This window comes from Sceloporus undulatus, chromosome 7 (genome assembly GCF_019175285.1).
Source record: "Sceloporus undulatus isolate JIND9_A2432 ecotype Alabama chromosome 7, SceUnd_v1.1, whole genome shotgun sequence".
NCBI classification, from domain to species: Eukaryota; Metazoa; Chordata; class Lepidosauria; order Squamata; family Phrynosomatidae; genus Sceloporus; species Sceloporus undulatus.
The window spans coordinates 22,806,455-22,823,419 of record NC_056528.1 but is presented as its reverse complement, the minus strand read 5'-3'; the positions used below and the strand labels follow the sequence as shown (position 1 = coordinate 22,823,419).

Genomic DNA, 16,965 nt, shown 5'->3' with positions numbered 1-16,965 from the left:
ATAACCTAAAATACATCTAAAAAGAGCCCCACTGCTTGGGGCCTAGAGAGTGGAATCGTGTCTCTATTGAGGCAGTTTAATCCCTCTGGTCCTTGCCTGCCCTGTGGCAAGGGCGCTTCTGTTGGGCAAGGCGAGGGATGTGGTGGGTACCATCTTGCTGGGCTAGCCTGGCTACTGGGGTGTGTGGTTGTGCTTTCAGGTCCTCTGTAGGATGCGGAAGAGGCAAAGGCACCTTTTCTGAGATAGGCCACAGTTGCCTTGTGCTCAGCTCTGCCCCGGACCTATGGAAGGCCCACCAACACACACATCATCTTACACACACGGTTATGTATACATATATATTATTTAATACACACACACACACCATCACATAATTAAATATACAAAGTTATAATTTTATATATATGTGCGTGTATACATACAATGACACATACATAATATTACACACGCGATTACTAAAAATAAACACACACACATATATAATTATATATACACAGCTATAAATACATATTTATAATTATATATATATATACACACACACATATAAATTATATATATATATATATATATATATATATATATTCATATACATAATAAATACATAATATATATGTGTGTGTATGTATTTTTAATAGGTTTTGCTGCACAGTGGGCCTTTCAGGTGAGCCCTGAGAGGGGAGGAAGGGAGGGATCTAGAGGCTGCAGTGCCCTGACTATCCACTAAAGGGCGCTGTTGCATTAGGAAAGTTCTTTATTATTAGCCACATCTTGATAAAAGCGAAGTCTTTGGGGACTCATGTGACTTTCCCATTGGCTCCTCATTCCTGAGGGGGCGTGGCCTCCTTCCCTTTACCTGGACCTTCCTCTGCTCCCATTGGCTGCCTATTCCCGAGGGGCGTGGCCTCCCTCTTTGCACATGGAGCATCCTCAGAATCATTTCAAAAGTGCATGGTTTATTATTATTATTATTATTATTATTACCTGCCTCTGGGTTCCAGGAGGAATAAGAAGCAGTGGCCAGTGGGCTTTGTAAAAGGAGGCTCTTTTCCAGTGTCTCTCCATCCTCCATTGATGCCAATGCTGCTAGAAAGCCTTACAGCTGGACGGAGGAGGAGGAAAGGAAGGGCCCTTGGCTTTGCCAAGCGAGGGCTCTCTCTGAAGAAGCAGTGGCCAGTTGGGGCCCATCAACAGCTAGTCCTGCCTGTGGGGAAAGCAGTGCCATTCTTCCAGGCAATAGTTTTTGGGTGTTGTGGGGGGGGGGGGGACAAATGGATCTGGGGTGAGGTACAGCTGCTTTATGCCAGAAATTGCAGGGGAAAAGGTGGCTGAGTTTTCTCTCTCGTGTGTCGAAATAACTCAGCTGCTGTGGGGTACTTTGCATCTTGTTTTAGACAAGCATAAATGTGCAAAGTTGATTTAGACAAGCATAAATGTGCAACCTTTCTTACATTGACCCCAGGGCATCCCATAGTTGGAAGCAAGTGAAGTCCATTTAAGGTTGCCTGCTTCCCTGGGAAGAGAGTGAGGCGATGGTCTCAAGCAGCACTCCCTGGGGGTGGCAGGAAGCTGGTGGGGATGGGAGAACTGGTTTGCTGTGCAGCCAGTCAAGGAGAGGTGGCAGCAGGGGTCATGTTCCCTCCACCATTCATGGGGAGATATTGTGGGTGCTGTATATGGAATGGACCCCCAGTGTGGATGGCAACCAATGTCTTTGCATGGGATGAAGTCCCTTGTGAGCCTAAGGAACTCATTTCCTCAAGATCTCACGATGGCTTGAAGAGTGCTAGCCCATTCCAAATAGGAGTGCTCTCTAGTGAGTGCAGGATGCTGGACTTGGACAACAGTGAGGGCACTGGGATGATTCCAGGAGGCTCATGGGAGCTGACCATTTCCAAACTGGTGTGGGGAGACACAAGAAAAGTGCTGTAGCTGCCTCTCGCCTTTCTTCCTACCAGCTCCCCCTGCCACATCAGTGGGAGCACCCACGTTCCTGTGGCTGCTGATGCCATTCTGTGCTATTCTCTGTTCCATTCCAGTGGTGCTCCAGGGGTCGCTGTAGCTCTTTGAGTGACCTGGACTCTGCCCATGGGCAGTGGGGCAGCTGGACCCCCTTCATTGCCTGCTCCCGGAGCTGCGGAGGGGAAGTTGTGTCTAGATGGCGCCAGTGCAATAACCCCAGGTGAGTGGGGGGGGGTTATCTGGGTGAAACTCTTGTAAGGAGCCACCTGGCTGCCAAGGAAACACTGACAAAGCCAGCCTCCCACCCACCTGCTTTGCTGGCCTGCCAGATACACCAGTTCTACTGGGCTGGGCTAGTGGGCATCTGCTCTTGGGGAATGGCTTCATGCCAGGGACAGAGGCATGGTGTGCCTCCCCTTCTGCCATACAGATGCAGGTCTTATTTGAATTCTAGGCTGGCTTTTGGGGGGCATCCATGTAAGGGGGAAGAGATGCAGGCAGAACTGTGCAATGTGCAAGTAGGCCACTTTTCCTCCAGGACACACACACTTTTCCTCCAGGACACACACACATTTGCAGAACACATGGCACCAGTGTTTTCTTCTGCTCCCTACACATGGCCTTCCTGTGGCATGACAGTGAACTTTAATGGGGTTGGACTCAATGGCCCATGAGGCCCCTTCCAATGCTGTGGTTCTATGGTCCAGCCTCTGTTCAGAAATTCCTAACTCTGTCTCCCCACATCTACTCTGGGAGCAATGTTACAGTGGTGAATAACATCATCCACAACATCAAAGGTGCATTTACTTGCTCTTTCTTCAATGTGATACAAGCTGTCCTGTGCCAGCAATGCCCCTCTACACTCCACATTGGACAATCAGGACAGTCTCAATGCAAGAGGATTAACAGACACAAATCTGACATTAGAAATGGTAATACCCTAAAACCAATTGCAGAACATTTTAACCTTCCTGCGTAATATGAATTTAAAGGTTGCAGTGCTTCAACAAGGAAATGACAAAAGAAGACTAGAAAGAGAGACTGTTGAATTGAATTATATTCACAAATTATAATCTGTTAGCATAGATATGAACAAAGAAATGGATTTATAGTGCACTAGATATATTAATACAAGAACTACAGGCATTGTGTTTAAGATCTAGTGAATTGCTTCCTGTAATGATACAGAAATCTGCCTCTCCTTGCCCCAGAGCAGGGCAACCTTCTCTTGCTCAACTGCCAGACTATGGCTGTAGGCAGGTGAGCAAGACCAATAGAAGAAAGTTGGTAACCCTTCACTTATCCATTCCACACAAACACACTTTGCCATCCATTTGTCCTTGGGAAAAGAGGAGCTACTCTGTCCATCTGCCGCCAGTGTGGTGGTTCTACATCTTCCTCAGGCTCAATGATTCCCAAAGTGGGTGGTATGCCTCCATGGGGATTGTGGAAGGATCCAGGGGCAGTGAGGTAGAAAAGGGGCAGTAGGGGGCAGAGAGATAAAAAAGAGATAGCAGGGGGGAGCTTCAGTCAAAGTATTAGTGTGCACAAGGGAAGCAGTGACCTTTAATACCATGGTGGTATGAAAGATTACATTAAACTTTTTTTCAGGGTCCCCAGAAAAACACCAGTCTATGACTTGGATGATGGATTATAGGGCATTCTCATTAAATTTACCTATTACACTAAATTGGGAGGGGATCAACATTCAAAATGACTTAACACAACAGAGCTGAGCTAAAATCAACAAATTAAATTTTAATAGGAAGAAAATTTAAAGTACTGGTACTACAGCTAGTTTAAAAAAAGAAAGACACAGACATGGGATGAGTGGATTTCTCCGCAGCCCTTCCAGTCCCAAATCTCTCTCTCAGGACACTAGATTTTTCATTCATATCTGAAAGATGAGAGAAAATCACAGAATTGTAGAGTGAGAAGAGACCACAAGGGCCATTCAGTTCAACCCCCTGCAATTTTTCACACACACTCCATCACTTACAGCAGGAAACCGTGACCTGACCGTTTCACAGGAACGACATTCACGTTCACCCGGCTTGTTCCTCCATTGACAGCCACTGCAAATGAGAAAATTCATTTAGAATACTGGACTTCTGGATACAGGAGCAGATGTGACTGTCATCTGTGCACAGGAGTGGCCCACAGACTGGGAAACAGATACCGTGCCTCAAGTCTGGGTTGTTGGTGTCCCACAAACATCTCAACAAAGCCATAAGTGGCTCGAGGGGTACTAAGGCCAATGATCTATGATAAATAGATGCTACTCAGTATCCTCCGTTCCATCCATTTTCCTCTTTCCATATTTTTGGAACCTCTTTGGATGCGCAGGTCTTGCAGACAATGAGAACATAACATTTTGTGGAATAAAACAGTGCTTAGAGTGTGTTGGAAAACTAGGCTTTCCAATCAGTAAGAGTTCGATGGCCTGTTACAGACTGCCAAAATAAAGCTGCTTCGGGTCTCTTTGGAGGTATGCTATTTAAATGAAGCATGCATCCTCAGAATCCAGAAGCTGCACCAAAGCTGCACTCCAGCGCTTAGGAATGGAGTGTGGCTTTGGCGCGACCTCCAGACTCTTAGGACCCAAGCATCATTTAAATTGCATGCCTCCAAAGAGACCCGAAGCAGCTTTATTTTGGCAGTCTGTAACAGGCCTCAGTCTCATTCTTTTAGTGGTCAGTTCGGTCTGCCCTTTGCCTCCTTGATGTGTTTGATTTGCCCAGGCTTGGCTGGAGAATCGCAACAGCTAGAGGCCAGTTTGGGTGTTGTAGATCCTATTAATTATTGTTTACATTTGTTTATTTTGCTTGTTTGTTTGGCTGTCTGTCATTTGCGAATCTGAAGGCAGCTTCATTCTTTTGGTCTAAAGGTCTTTGCTGTGTTGGTTTTATTTTTATTTCTTTTGGTAGGGATTAATTCATATACTTGTGTGTCTTTTCCTTTCTGTTAAGCCTCAATTTGGCCAGCAGAGTCTATCTGTAAAAACTGTCTTGGCTAAAGCAAAAAAAAGTGTTGTCTAGGTTGCTTTGTGTTCTCATGGTTAAATGACTACATATCCCATCTACCTTAAGCATGGTATATGTTTAGAAACAGATTCTAGTCCTCTTGCAGCTAGAAATTGTTCGTTTGTCTGTCTGTTAGTGGGTTTGAATTTGTGTTACAACTTTGCAATGCATAAGTCTGAATTTCTTATACTCTTCCTCCATTTGTGTTGTTTTTTGCTTCCTTCTTTCATACATTGTTTCCTAGAGAGAGAGCTTATCTCACCAGCACAGTCTATCTGTCTCTCTTACTCTTCATCTCGGAGAGCTATAGAGGGATTACTGAGGGGGGGACCCCTCCTTCTCCTCTGCCTTGTCTTTTTTTTAAGTTTAATCCTGTATTTCACAAGTCTGTTTGCAGAAAAGGATTTACTAAAATAGATTTCCTCATTTGTGCTAAACTGGTAACCTACCTTCTTTACTCAAGTCTGCTGTTGCCATTCTTCTATGTTCTTCCCTATGGATGGCCCTCTCTGTTTAAAGTTCAAAAGGGGGGAGAAATTCTTTTTCTCTCTCCTAACCACTATTTCCCTATGTTCCTAACAATTTTCTTGGTTCTCTTCTGTGAGAGGATAAAGCTATACAGCCTCACTATTGCCCTCTGTCTTTTCTAAGGTGTTGCTTCCTCTGTTTCTGCCTTTTTATACTCTTCACGTGCTCAGAAAACTATACAAGTTGAGTTTGTTTACAATGCCCTCTGTCTTTTCTGAGCTCTTTTGATTGGTCTATTAATGCTGCTTCCCATACAGTATTTTGTTACCAGCAGGCCTAGTGGTCAAATCACCTGGCTGTGTGACTTTGTTTCTGTTCTGAGTTATTTTCCAATCACAGTTCTTTCCATAATGTTACTTGCAGATATTGTTTTTGCTTTTCTTTTGCCTTTTTCATTTTGTGGGTCAGCAATGGTTCAATGGTTAGAAGTTTTTTGCCAAAAAATCTTTTGCCCATGTCCTCCTGGGCTGATCCAGTTTATTCTCATTTTTGTTTTAAAAGAAATGTTCCTAAAATGTATCCAGGGCTGGACTCCTCTGTTCAAATGGTGCAAGTATACCCAGGCCCTAAGATCCAGAAATTAATAATCTGGCCATTTTGGGTGTGGTTTTTGCTAAAAGTTGGAACTAAATGTGCACATCTTTACAGCAGCCTTGCTCAAGCCAGGAAATTGACCACAACCAAAAGGTGCACTGCCCTCAGTGCGTTGCCTCACAAGCCCCTTGGTTTTCTTTTATTGGTGTTGTGTGTTTCTACACCCTGCAGATGTATGCCAGTCCTATCCCTGGCTTCTATATACTATCTTTCTGCTATAAAATTGTTTGTTTAAATGCCGGACAGTAGCCCCATTCAACTTCTCTGCCACTGTTAAAAAGAGAAAATTATCATTGTTCTTCTCCTGTCTTTTCCAATAATCCCCACGAAGAGCATATGTTTATTTGTGTGTACGTTCTGCTTTTTAATGTACTGCTTCATTAATGTGTATTCTTTGTAACTATTGTGTTTGAACAATAAAGTGATGGAAACGAGGGGGAAAATTAGACACTAACCTATTCGGACACTTCCAAGCCTTGCACACCTCTTTACGTGGACGGTTTCCAAGAGCTTTTGGACACTTTTAGGCTGCGAATTTTGGCTTCTAATTCTAAGATTAAAAAAAGATAGTATTAAGGTGTATGGAAGGAGGATGTAGGTGTGATTTGCTCTATATGTCTAAATGTGTGTTTGTTTTATTGTGTATTGGTAGTAAGTATGTATGTATGTAAGTTTGTTTTATTAATTCAATAAACTTTATTTAAAAAAGAATTATTATTATTATTATTATTATTATTTTAAAATAATAAAATTATTTTAGGCAACTGGTTTTTTGTTAATAATAATAATAAAACTTTTATTTGTATACCGCCTTTCCTCCAGATCAAAGCGGTTCACATATCATAGCTATAACATATTAAAATACAATGGAATACAATACATCAAAAATTTCATACAAATTAAAAACAATATACCAAACAGTCACGCTATCAGTTCTAGCAAGGCATCCTGATCTTATTGGGGTGTAATATCTCTATATAGAGTTGGAAGGATATGCTAACTGAAAAAGATGGGTTTTCAGTGCCTTTTTAAAGTTACCTGCTACTTTTACTGTGGGAAAAAGGTGGCATTGCAAAATCGCTTTCCCTGGTCTCTCTGTGCATAAGTTGTGCATGTGCCAGGTATGGGCCAGGTGTTTCAAATGGCACGATATCCCACGGGTCCCTCTGTTTTGCAAGAATTAGAACTGGATTGCCTTACCAAGTAGGAAGGCTATTAAACCAGGGTGGGGAGGGATCATGTTGAGTCAAGAAGCCAGTTTGAAGAGGGCAGGAAGGAGGGACAACAGATCAAAGCAAAGGGAAAGCTCTTTGGTCCTGATCTGTGTTTAAAGCAAATGAGAAATGCCTGTTGCTTATGTACAGTGGGAAGGAAGGGTGTGTTGGGTTTTTGTTTATTTACTGAATAAATTAGGACGCATGCAAGCCTGACCCTGAGCTGAAAGTGGGTGGCTAGTGACCTTTAGCTGTGCAACCCTCAGTGTTCCATTGATTCCATGGGACTACTGAAGTGGGACTAGCATTTGCATACAGGTCAATATCTCCAAAGGGATTCTTCTCTGAATGCTAACGTATTCTCTGGCCTGTTACAGACTGCCAAAATAAAGCTGCTTCGCATCTCTTTGGAGGTATGCTGTTTAAATGATGCATGCACCCTAAGAATCCGGAAGCTGTACCAAAGCTGCACTCCAGTGCTTAGGAATGGCGTGGGGCTTTGGCGCAACCTCCGGACTCTTAGGACCCATGCATCATTTAAATTGCATACCTCCAAAGAGACCCGAAGCAGCTTCATTTTGGCAGTCTGTAATAGGCCTCTGAGTGCCAGGGTATGGGAAGCTACCGATGTAGTAGTGCAGCTAAGGTTAGGGCCAGCTCTTGGAGCCAGGCCAAGCTCCACAGACTGGAGGATGAGCACTAAATGGTCACCCAGAGAGGAGGAGTTAGTGGTGGCACTGGCCAACTGGGCCAGCAAAGGCATGCCAGCAATCTCCAGCACCAGTGCAGGATCCTTCCTTCCTTTCTTCTTAATAAATGGGGGCCGGGGTGGGGGAAGATGAAGAGAAAATGTGTGTGTGTGTGTGAGAGAGAGAGAGAGAGCGCGAGAGTGCTGGGGATGGTAAAGGACTCATATTTTATTTTTTTAATATAGTCTTTATTAGAAAAAGCTCATACATTAATATAAAATTATATACAGATTTTATTTTATTATACAGTGCGCCCGTGTCATACACAGGTGTGACTTAAACAGCTTTCAGCATATTCAAGGCAGCAGGTTTCCATGGCCGAACAGGGTTTGAACCCTGGTCCAACCCTCAAACCTCTGTATCACATTGACTCAGGATTTTCTTGTCAAGGTTTATTCTTGAGGAGGTTTTCTGCTATTGCCTTCCTCTGAGGCAGACAAGAGTGTAATTTCCCGCAGCCTTTGTGGCTGAGGAGAGATTGGAACCCTGGTCTCCCAGAGCTCTGGTGCCTCAGCAAACTAATAACTTAAATTATTATTATTATTATTATTATTATTATTATTATTATTATTATTTTAGGCCATTGACTTACCTGCCACTTTCATACGCATACCCATTTCATCAGCGTGTCTTTGAGCTTCCCTTTCCTGGTCTGACGCTGCTTCAGTTTATTTACTTATTTAGTTGATTTCCAAACCTTTGTTTTCTTTAGCTAGGACAGAATTTTTAGCCTATTCTGTCTTCCATTTTTCCACAAAGCGTTCTAGACCTAGATCCATCCCTACAAATAAATAATACATATTAAGAAGGCATGCCGCCATCCTGGGCTCTTTCATGGCACCTCCAGCCCCAGATCTCTATCTCTAGGTCCTTCAGTGTGACATAAATGTGGGTTTGTGGTAGAGAAATCCTTGGCAAAATGACACTCTCTCAGCCTCACAGGATGGCAGACCCAAACCCTCCCTGGACCAGGCTCCGACCCCAAATCCTTGGTGAAATGACACTCTCTCAGCCTCCCTTCATCCTCCATCTTGAGGGGGAGAGAGTCAGGCTAGCTCCACCAGGTCTTCCTGGAAGAAGACAAGCCCTCCCTTCATCCTCTATTTTGAGAGGGAGAGCACCACAACAAAACCCCAGTCAGCCTGCATCAGGTGGTTGATGACTTACCAGCCATTTTTTGCTCCACTGCGGCCAATTCATGTTTGTGTTTTTCAGAGTCCCTCATCCTTGCTATCTTTAGACTTTGAATTTCCTTGATAAGATCATTTATCTGTTTTTCTTGGACTGTATTCTGGGCCTTCTCATCTTTCCATTTCTCTACGGCAAGCTCAAGATCCGGATCCATTCCTTCACCAGAAAGAGAAGAGAGAAAGGAGGAGGCTGGGGCCATTAGCCTGTCTAATTGCATGTCCTTCTTTTCCAGGGCATGTCCTCCATTACTCCCAAGGACTTTCTCTCTACATCTCCTGAGTTACAGGGGCATGATATCATTAATTTTGGCAGATACTTTTCAGTCTAAATGGAAAAACTCTCTGGCTACAAAACTCCAAAATTTGGGTCTCACGACTAATGCCCTCCAGTCTTTGTGATATTCTAAAGCAGAAACAGCCATTATATAGCTCATAAAGGTCAAAGAAGTCCAAAACCATAGAACTCAGTCCGCAAACTATTGTTCTTATTGGGACAGTATAGGACCGCTTACTGTGCCAAACTACATCACAAACCTATTGATCCCGATATAGAATAGCCCCCTCAACAACGGCCACTGGGTGAAGCACGTTAACAGGATCGTTGGTTTCTCCTGGCAACCTGTCCTTCCCTTCCTTTGTGGAACAGCCAATGAGAGCGAAGAATGTTCTGCTCTCGGCCAATCCGGAAGAAGAATCAGGGGCGAGTGAGCCGCACTTTTTTAAAAACAGCCCCCCCACCTTTCCCATTCAGCCTCGAAGATGGAGGCCTTCCCCCTCCATTTTGGAATTTCCCTCCAGTTTCTCAAATGTGTCCCAAATATTTCATAGTTCACCCTTGCAGAACAACAGCCCTGCGAGGCTGGTCACCCAAAACCTTACAACCTTTGCAAAGTGAAAAGGTCAAAACCCCAAAACTAGAAATCATAACGTTGGCAATGGATCATCATTATAATAAAATTTAAAACATGTATTTTGAAAGAATGCACATCCCTTGCTTTTGTTAAAAAAAAACCCTGAAATTTAATATAAACTTTAAAATTAATTAAAATTTTTATTATTTATTTTAATTTAAATTATTTTTTAATATTTTTAAAATTCAATATACATTTTAAAAATTATTTCTTAAACTTTATAAATTGAATTTAAGATCATTTTAAATTTTAAAATTTCATATAAATGTTAAAAGTTATTTTAAATTTTAATCACAGGGAGCCCTTCTCAAAATGGAGGTACAAATCCTAGCAATGACCCCCCCCCAATCCGCACAAAATGTTAATTTAATGATGACTTAAAGGGCGATGAGGCCTCGGGGAGGCTTATGATGGAGGGGATATTATTATACTTGGAGGGAAGTATACATGACAGCGGAAAACCCATAAATAGCAAAAACAGTATTTTTTAACCGGAGGGAACTCCTCTCTGGAAATGTCAGGTTCCTCCAACACAACTCTATGGTCAACTTCAGTGAGTAATGGGCCATAGAATTGCACTTTCTTGTGGATTTCTTGCCTCAGTTTCCTGTTCATAAGTTTCTTCCATCTTGTCCATCTCCTGAATCTTTCTGCGCAGTTCCGCCTTCGTTGCCTCTAATTTCTGTTTATTGTATTCCCAGAATGTGTGGAACTTGTCACGTTCCATTTTTAAGTGACTGCCCTTTTCTCTTTTGTGATCCAGTTCTTTCTGCATCTGCCAGATGTGTTCATCCAGCTGCAAGACTGATGGAAGAGAACTGATCCTTGCCAGGAATGATATTGGCATCTTGATAATGGTTGGCCGGGATTTGGGGCTGGTCCCGCCTCCCGGCCAATCAGGCCCAGGGCGCCCTGAGTGGCAGCCAATCAGAGCCCCTTCCCCCTTGCAAGGGAGGCTGGGAACTGTAGTTCCCAGCCTGGAAGCGGCCCGGGCGCACAGCGCTTCCTGTTCAGACACTTGTTTTGGCAATGAAAAAGGCCACAACTTTATTTTGCATATAAGCACCTCACATGAGGGTTGGCCCGTGAGCATGAGGTCTGGATCTGACATCCACCAACCAGTGTTGGTCGATGACCCAATTGCCTGGCCCTGTCCAGGCATTCGGGATGACAGAGGGGGAACCGGCCCAACTTCCGTTTACCACTTAACCGCTGTCGGCTATGCGCCTGTGCGCATCTTCGCCCCATGTCACCGGGAGCGCAGAATCGATGTCGCCCCCGCACTGGCGACATCGCTGGCCCTCACCATCCCCGGGGGACTCCCGATTCCATGCTCTGCAGCATCAGAAACCAAGCCCATTCAGATCCAAGACCTATGCTACCGCCACCAAACGCGATGCCTCCCCCGGGGCTTGCCTTCCACCAACCCTCTATCGACCCCAGGACCTATCCAAGGACCCCCGTATCCAAACAAATGTCCTTTTGAGGGCGAATGTAACCCACAAATGCCCTGGACTTCCATCTCCCCACCCGCTTGTTGGCCTCGGTCGTCAATCCAGTCTGTGCTGCAACCGTTGCAGCCCCAATGCGAAAGGAATGGCTGCCGAAGTCAGTGGCGGGGAGACCCTCTCTACGCAGGGCCATTTGTAGCACCGACACGAGCTGGAATCTGGTGACCGGGGAGCCATCGCTGTGAGCAAAAAGAGGCCCGTGCTGATTGGGGTGGGTCGAGACAAATTTCTGGAGAATCCGCACCGGGCACAGTCTATGTCCTCGTAATTTTCTGAGGGTTATGGTGGCCCCTTTTCCCAGCTGGTCGCACTTGGACCTGCGAAACGCTAAGAAAACAGCATCATTTCCAAAAGACACATCCCCAACCTGTAGGCAACGGCCAGATGAGTCTGCTGTCTGGCTTCTTTTTCGATGCCTGCAGGAGAAGGAGAGGAACATTAAACCCAGGTGTCCAGGCCATGGAAACCCACTTGGTGACCATGGGCAAGAAGCCTCAGTTGAATGGCAAACCCCCTCTGAGCAAATATAATAATAATAATAATAATTGTTAGGGTTTGATAAACCCCCCTCTCTCTCGCTGCTCTTCCTTTGGCTGGGTTGCCCCCCTCTTCTCCTCCTTACTTTCTCTCCCCACCTTCCCCTTTCTGAGTTTTGGCAGGATAACAGTGCACCTGCAAAGTCAAGGCCAAGCTGACCCAGACAAGGAGGGAGACAAATCAGTTTTCGGTGCCAAATGATAAGACATAGAGTTTCATCCTCATTAAATGTTAAGAATACACTTTTTTAATTTGGGTTATTGAAAGCTCAGAAGGAGGTTGCCTCTTAAGAAAGCACTGTCTCCTGTATAGAAATGCTAGAAAAGGCTGCTCTCCGCTTTGTCCGGTGGCACAGTTTGGTAGAAATGATTCCCCTGTGTTCATTTGCATGCAAAATAGAAAGCCATCTTCTTGGATCATGGTCCTAGTTTGTTTGTTTCTCCTGATTGGTACCTTTACATAATGATGATGATGTATGAACTTGCAGGAAGAGTGTCAGACTCAAATATTTCCATGCGTGTCAGCTAAAAGAATGGAAAGGAGAAGCCCTCCCTGTAAAGTCAGTCCAGGATTGGCCTGAGTTGCCAGTCATGAATTTGTCTGATTCTGTTTTGTTTTGTGGTGGGTAGTTTAAAAGAGCCCTCCTTCTTGGGAAGGAAATAGCTCAGAATTCTTGCTTTGTTCCAAATCTGTTCTGTTGATAAATTTTGTGACCCTGTTATGGAAGAACAACTTCATTCTTCCTAGTCTCCCTCCTTAAGCCTAAAAATCTTAAATTGTCTCTAATTCTGTTTGTGAGCCCAAATCATCTCTGCATTAATTCGGATGTTAAGGTTAAATGTCCCCTCAGGATCTACAAGGGGGGAAAAGAGCCAATGGTCCTCTCCCTTGTGAGCCTTGAGCCATGCCAGAGACCCTTTCAGAGTGTTTCCTTTTGTGTGAGAATGCTGCAAAACTGGAATTGCTGTCAGCTGCAAAGACTAGAGAGCCATTGCTTAATTCGGAGTTGAGAGGCTTCAGTTTTCCCATAGATTTGAATTTGCAAACGATCCTGTTTAGCTGGGTTTCTTTGTGTCACCAAGGTAGAGGAGTAAAGCTTTGCTTTGGAGTTCCTTCCCAATGACAATAACAGCTTAAAGGTGTTTGCCCCAGTTCTTGGATTAGTGTTGGTGATTGTCTGTGTCATGTGTAAATTTTGGAGAAAGCGTGTGGAAGTGTATCCAAAGACAGAGTTGTGGATTGTTGTTTGCTTGTAATTTTATAGTTTTCTTCCTTTGTCCCAAATCTGAGATTAGTGGTGCTATTTTAGAAGGGACAACACATAGTTTGGTTTCTTTAGGGTGCACACACCCTATAGACAAAGGAACTTTAGCATTTCTTTAAGTTAGCATCTGTACTTAGTGGTACTTAGAATAAAACTACGTCTTGTTTCCCCTTCACTGGCTGGCTAGCCCCTGAATTCCTTTTGCTCTCCCTCTCTCTCAAGAAGCTCAGTTTGCATAGCACAGCAAGTCCTGCGCCAGGCTGGGCAAGGCAGATCTTAACTCTTGGAATGCCAGCTGAGTGGAGCCAACATAGTAAGGGGATTGCAGGTCCCATCATCCCTTCGTGATAGTTTGCTGGCTGCAGGCTTTCACCAGCCAGAGCTGTACATCTTTGTTTCATGTTTGGTCTCTCTTATACTGCATAGCCCATCATCTTGAAAATAGCAGTGTGACCATGTTTCTCTTTTCATGTTTCTGGGTGAGATAAGAATTCCTTGAAGGATGACTACCTCCCTCCTTTGTATTCTGACCTTCTTGGTTTTGTTAGATGAGCCTCACTGGCTAAGTGCATTCTAGCTGAGTAGGTGCCATTGTTCTATTTAAAAAAGAGGTAGGAAGATTCCATCTCCTATCTCTCTGTTCTATTTGGTTTTTGGCACTCTGAACATGCTCCAGAGTCTTCTTTCTTTCCCTTCCTAGATGTAAAATGTAAGGAGCTAGTCAATACCCTCATGTCTCATGGTTATTTTGTTTTGTGTGGTTGTGAGTTTGTGACTCAGCTACACTTTCTGGCTTCTTGAACTTGTTTTGTCTCTTGCCTCCCAGAGAGTGTAGCCAGTCACTCTTTCTGGCCTCTGACAATGTCTCCTTCTAAATGGCTGTGCTGTAGAAAGAAAGCACCTTTCAAACGCTAATCACTCTCTTCCAGGCAGTTTCAAAAGGGTTTCTTTCCTCTTCTAGGCTCTTCCTAGTTCAGGTTGTTGGGGAGAAAATAACAATCACAATAATATGTTTTCTCTTGTTCTGCCCCCATGCATTTCAAAATCCATCTTCCATCAGTGTAAGTTTTTGTTTCCTTGAATTCATGTTCCACAGTGTCTTTGTTCTCTGTTGAGTAATTGTAGAGAGCCTCCCTCATCAAGCACAGTCTATCCTAATTTATCGCCTTCCATAATTGCTTTGTTCTTCTGAGGCTGTGAATATGTGACTCCATCACACTTTCTGGCCCAAAGATCTCTGGAGGTGCCTCAATGACAAAGGGGGGGGGTGCCTTTCAAATGTTCATTAGATCTCTCTCTTTCAGTCACCAGCTCAGTTCAAATAACAATAACAATAACTTTTCCTTTCTGCTGTTCCTTCCTGTTCCAAGTGATTTTTTCTTACATCCCTGATTCCAATAAGGGAAAGAAGCATTACATTTTTATTTTATTCAACACTGATTTTGTTTCCTTTTGCCGTATTATTTTTGTTTTGTTTTGATGTTACAGCGATACAGAGATGGTCAATGTTAAAACACCTTCCCAAATTCTTTTTGTTGTTGATTTGTGCCTTGATTTGTGTTGTTGTTATTATTATTTTTAATTGGGCAATTAATTTTAGTGCTCCAGTCTGTTGTATTTTTGTTTTTATTTCATACATTTGACCACCAGTTGGCCAGTTTTGGCCTTTTCTTTAATGTTGTTGGTTCCTGCATCCATGTTCAATGGAGGAGAAAAGAAAGGATGCAGTGTTGCTGAAAAGTTTTGTCTTTTGATCAGCAGGCCTAGTGGTCATTGAAAATTGCCTCAGGTGATCTGATTTTGATTTCTTTTTGTTTTGTCTTATGTTCCAATGACACTATTTTTGTTTTTAAATGATTTTGAGAGTCATTTTGTTGTTGTTGTTTTGCTGACTCAATGGGTAGAAACATCCTAGCCACATTTTAAAGTGAGTTTTTTAAAGGAAATTTTTTGTGTCGCTCCTTTCGGCTTCTGCAGTATTTTATTTTATTTTTATTCTTCTTTTGGTTCTCTTTTCCGAAGAAAGTTTTTTGGTCAGTCTAAGATTATGGTCTGACTGTTTCAGATAAGAGTTTTATTTTTATCAAAAGAGGGGTGAGACACCCCCTCCTCCTAAAAAAGCTAACTGCCTTCTAGACGTCCTTCAAGAACGTCCTCCATGTATTGCCAATACAACTGTTCCAGACCTGAGCCGCCAGTGATTCCCCGCAAAGATGTTTCCAGTCACTAAAGAGGGGTGAGCTGTGCCCTCTATGTTGCCTCGATCATCATCCAACATGCTGAGATGTCCAAGTGAACCTGTCCACTAGGCTACATTGAACATCTGGGATGACATGCCAGGGTCTTCCAACAAGGTCCTCTGCTCCAGTGATGAGACGAGCCAGTCGGGCTGTAGGTCTGATCCTGCACACCAACAATGTTGCTCCTGTTACTCTCAATGTTCCCATGAAACTACTTGCCACTGGACCCCCTGAAGCAGCATCGTTTTGCTCAGTGCTGCCACCTCATGGACGCTACTTATGCTACCAGGCAAAGCATAAGCACAGTTCAAATCACAGGTTCCTGCTGCAACGTCTTTGTTCCTGAAAGCCCAGACTACTTTCAGAAACCATAGTCAATTTTCATGGAGGCCCTAGTCTGCCAACCTTCCAGGTACTCTGACCTACCTCACTATGCTGCTTTAGCTCCATGGACACCGCTCATGCATACTGGGTGTGTAGACACAAACTGATCCAATTGGCCTCCTCCATGTTCCAGAGGCCTCCCTGCAGTACTTCACATCAGCCACCGGCACGCCAAGGCGCTAGTCCACCATTTTTGTTTGTCCGCTCCAGACTGGAGTCTGAACTTGTCTAAAATTTATCTCCAATCCAGCTCAAATTTGAGGGACATGTTGCTATACACATTCTACACCACTACACAACTTGCACAAAGATTCCTGGACATTGGATCCTTTTTGTGTGTGTGTGTTTTGGCTATTGATGCCGTCTTGATGCTAGACTTTGCTATACGCTACCTCAAACCCTTTTGGACAGTGGTCCATGAACTCAAAAATCTCCTGGATGTGCTTTTCACCTTCTAAAGCTCATACATGCTTGTGTTTTAATGTTGTTCTTCTGATTGCTGTTAATAATAATAATAGTAATAAGTTTTATTTATAGACCGCTATTCCACAATGATCATAGCGGTGTACAGTAAAAATGGCAATACAATACAAAAAATGGCAAGGCCTCTCTCCCCCTCAAGATGGTGGTCGGCGGGAGGGCTCTTAATCTTGCCAGGCCAGGCCTCGTCTCTCCCCCTCAAGATGGTGGTCGGCAGGAGGGCTCTTAGTCTTGCCAGGCCAGGCCTCGTCTCTCCCCCTCAAGATGGTGGTCGGCAGGAGGGCTCTTAGTCTTGCCAGGCCAGGCCTCGTCTCTCCCCCTCAAGATGGTGGTCGGGGGGAGGGCTCTTAGTCTTGCCAGGCCAGGCCGCGTCTCTCCCCC

General features: G+C 44.0%; 1 long non-coding RNA gene across 3 annotated transcripts; it reads right to left on the bottom strand.

Annotated features, from left to right (window-relative positions):
- Window positions 1–3,798: 3,798 nt before the first annotated feature.
- LOC121937346 lies at window positions 3,799–10,258 on the bottom strand. 3 transcript variants are annotated; one of them, XR_006105107.1, is made up of 6 exons: window positions 9,792–10,258; window positions 9,235–9,414; window positions 8,660–8,848; window positions 6,560–6,648; window positions 3,959–4,034; window positions 3,799–3,856 (listed from the first exon to the last, which is right to left on the bottom strand). It is a non-coding gene; the product is annotated as an uncharacterized LOC121937346 (long non-coding RNA). The 3 variants fall into 3 exon arrangements; XR_006105106.1 differs by having other exon boundaries at window positions 6,560–6,654; window positions 9,235–10,258; XR_006105105.1 differs by having other exon boundaries at window positions 9,235–10,258.
- Window positions 10,259–16,965: the final 6,707 nt, after the last annotated feature.